Source organism: Mandrillus leucophaeus, unplaced genomic scaffold (assembly GCF_000951045.1).
Source record: "Mandrillus leucophaeus isolate KB7577 unplaced genomic scaffold, Mleu.le_1.0 Scaffold353, whole genome shotgun sequence".
Lineage (NCBI taxonomy): Eukaryota > Metazoa > Chordata > Mammalia > Primates > Cercopithecidae > Mandrillus > Mandrillus leucophaeus.
In genome coordinates this window covers 113,963-117,877 of record NW_012103732.1, presented here as the reverse complement: position 1 = coordinate 117,877, position 3,915 = coordinate 113,963, and positions in this window count along the sequence as shown.

The window sequence follows — 3,915 nt, the reverse complement described above, 5'->3', positions numbered from 1 at the left end:
GCCATTTCTCTAGAGATCTAGGGTTAAAAAGTCAGCTTAGTACAAAGGGAGGAAAGTCTGCCGGTTCAACTGATGCTCCCCCAGCAGGGAGAGCCTGGCTCTGGCCCTGTCTCTTATACACATCTATGTGAGTCTCTGCACACTGTTCTGTCCATCTAAGTGGGAGGTACATGTTAGCCCTGTCTCCTATTCACCATCTTTCTCCTGATCTCCAGGATATTTTAATTCTGTTATTAATTTCTCATTTAATTGCTTGGTAGTCAGAGAATATAATTTGTGTAATGCCAGCTCTCTGATACTTGTTGACTTTCATCTATAGCTGAGAATACATTAATTTGTGTAAATATTCCATGCGTATTTGAGAAGGAAGGTCCCGGTGAAAGTTCATTCCCAGAGAGGATTAGTGATTTTTTCTGCAAGGTGTTTGGGTCCTCCATTAGCCTGAGTTTATTCTAAAATTAATTCTCAATGAAAATATGAATTTGTTCTGTAAACCCGAAGGAAGGTCACTTTGTGGTTTCAGAGTCTCAGGGATATTTTTTCAATTCACTCAGTGCAAAGGTTTAGGAAATTTCTTTGCTGTCTTCTCTCTATGGCCTCCTTCGTTTATCCTTTCACTGAGCTTTTAGCCATTGAACTCTTGGCTTTAGGTGGGCATCTTCTGTCAGACCCTTGGTTTGGTTGGCTTGAGGCTTGAGTGGCTAACAAAAGAGTCAGGAGACCTGGGATTGCAGACACAGAGACAGCTTGTCCTTATCATCCCTTCACCTCTCTGGATTCCTGTTTTTACCTGCTGTTTAGCATCTGGAGATATTCCTTACTTTCTTGCAACTAATAATGAATTTTTTAAAGAAATTTAAATGTATCCTCCTCATTTTATGACTTTTTGTGGGCATTTTGATGGCATATCTAGTCATAAAACCCAATAAGATACTTAGAAATCCTGAAGGATATTCTCAAATTCATGACATTCACAGATGCCAAGGTGTCATGGGCTTATGGAAGATCTGGAACCATTGCTCTATAGCAGGATTATTCAAGCTTTTTCCATGACTTCCAGGAGCGTTCTTTAATACAGCTACCCAGTACACATGTGTGTATGTAAAACAAGAAATTCACAATACCTTAACACCCTTACTAAGCCTGATGAATTTTGATATTTTTCTGTTCATTTAAAAAAAAAAAAAAAAAAAGCTGATCAAGATCCATTCAATTGATTTCATGACTCTTTGTGGTCCATGAAAAATGCTGGTCTAGAACCTGAACCATCACCTCTCTACGCATGGCCAAGATCCTCCAGGTGGAGGCAGAAGCACCAGCAGAAGCACAGGTGGGGACAGGTGGCAGGTCTTACAGTGATACACAGTCATCTCCTTACAGTGGTGCTCACGCCTGGCCCTGGGTATGAACAGGTCCTTGCAGATTTTCCATTATCTATGACAGAGACATGGGGAAAAGTGGAAAACATCATATTCCCTTTTTTATATCAGACGTGCTTCACTCATTTAAGTAGCAGACTGGCCTTGTTTGGAGTTTGTCACCCAGAAAAACTGAAAATAGTTATTTTAATGGAAAATCATAAAAATCTACAGCTCCAGTGCCATGGTAAATGCCTAAGGCTGCTCGGCCTCAGGATGAGCGTCACAGGGCATGCTGGGGCCTCGGTTCCTGGAGACTTTTCCTCCCCCTCCCCCTGCCATCCCCTAAACATACAGGCAATAGCAATTCTGGAGTTCAGTTCATTCCTGGGAAGTCTTCTGAGATCTTCTGGTTTAAAACAAACAAACATTTCTCATATCCCCATTTTCAAAAAGGTATTATCTCTTGATTTCTAGATGTTGGCTCATTTTTTTCTTTTTGAAAGCACTGTGCAGGCCAAATCTAACCTCCTGCAGGCAGAACATGGCCTGTGGGCTAACAATTTGAGACCCCTAGACTAGATGGCTTAACATACATGTTATTATATGGCTATGTTATATATATTATATAATATATGAACGTGTTATATGTCTATGATATAACCTATGTATGTTATTCATATAGAAACTTAGAGTAATTTAGTAAATTGGGGCAAAGATTTTTTGTGTGGGGCATAAAAATATCTGAATATCTGGTTTCTAATAAATGCTGCCATTTCTCTAGAGATCTAGGGTTAAAAAGTCAGCTTAGTACAAAGGGAGGAAAGTCTGCCGGTTCAACTGATGCTCCCCCAGCAGGGAGAGCCAGGCTCCCTGTTATCACAACAAGGCAATCCTGGTGATAAATTAGACAAAATGTGCACACTGGATTAGATTCTTGCCTTCCCTCGTCTGCCCCCACTCCACACACAAATCTGTACTGTGAATACCAAATACTGATCATTTCTCTGAACAACCTAAATGTCCACAGGATTTTCACCTTATAATATGTTGGAGTGTAAAAGTCCCCAAGAGCTACAGAGATTTGCAGAGGAAAACATTCGCTCTGCCTTGGGTCCTCTGAGTGATGCTTGTGTTGCTGAAACCCGCGCCTTAGTGATGCTGATTCGTGCTGCATTTTGGTGCCGGCCTCTCTCGAGTGATCCAGGTAATCTGAGCTCCAGAGGCCTCTGGCCAGGCCATGCAGCCGGAAGGAAGCCATTTCCTTTCCCTTGGAGGTAATGCACATCCACGGGGCAAGGCCACATGGTTCAAAGGCCAGCTTCACCTTTTGCGTGGGGGTGACACAGGCCTGGCAGGAGCTCTTTGAAATGCCAGGGCAGGCTGTAGGCTGACTGAGAGAGCACTCAGCCATGCAACAGCTGGAACCCATTAAGGTTGGCAATTTTTGCCCAAGGGACGAAATTGCCTTTACATTGGCAAGGCCAAGGACTTGGCTCACACTTGACTGATGTTTGAAAAGAGATGCTTCAGGGAATTTGAGGCAAAGGAGGTGAGACTGTCCCCTGGGGTCCTGTTTCACACTGGAGCAACGTGCCTGTAGAAGTAATTAGGTGTTGCGCTGATGGGCTCCCCATCAACTTAACGACTCTTTGCTTTGCTGTGTCCAGGAATGGTTGTCCATGGGGTGCAGAGCCATTCTGTGAAAATTTCCTTGAGGGTAAATGGCCTACACACAGAAAAGGGATTCAAACAAGAATGATGATGTGGTTTCCCTCCTGTTATTGTTATTTTAAATGCTAATACCATCAGTACATACTATTTAATCTGTGTTTAGAAAAAAAAATGCAGTACATATTTCTGAGGGTGTTTTATTCTGATAATTTTTCTATTCCTTCATTCACAAATGCACACATAATTCTTATAAAGTCATTTTTAAACCATAACTGTATTTAAAAGTCAAAATTATCTTTTAATATAACTCCATATCAAATATCATTTGTGAGCATGATTACATTCTAGTGAGATAGCTATGGCAAAAGCCTGAATATGAAACAATGTATTTTCTTCTACAAAGGTAAGCTGTAGGGTACAGAGCTGGGAACTGGGAGCCACAGTTCTGGTTCCAGTACTGCAAGATGCTTGCTAAAGGCAGAGGCTGATGATCAATTAAGTTCAGGAATTGCTGTGCCCCATATTTCATTTTTGGAGATTGATATCACACATTAGCATATTAAGATATATCAAATTAAGGAAGCTAAAAACTTTTTCCATATTCCTTTGTGACTGTGATTTCAAATGGATTTAGATTTCATCAATTAGTTGCACTAGTGCAAGATTTGAGTCCAGAAGTAGTCGGAGGAGAAGTAGTGGGGTATGAGGCACCAGTTTAGCTATCCAGATATAGCAGATACAGAATGACTACGGACCCAAGAGTTCTGGCAATGACTTCTAGTCCCTGGATTCACAGTATTGTGGAGTAGTTCTGGGACAGTTGAAGAGGCATGCTTGCAGAGGCAGCTTCTTGATTCTCAGATTTAAGGCAGTTCAGTCCAGC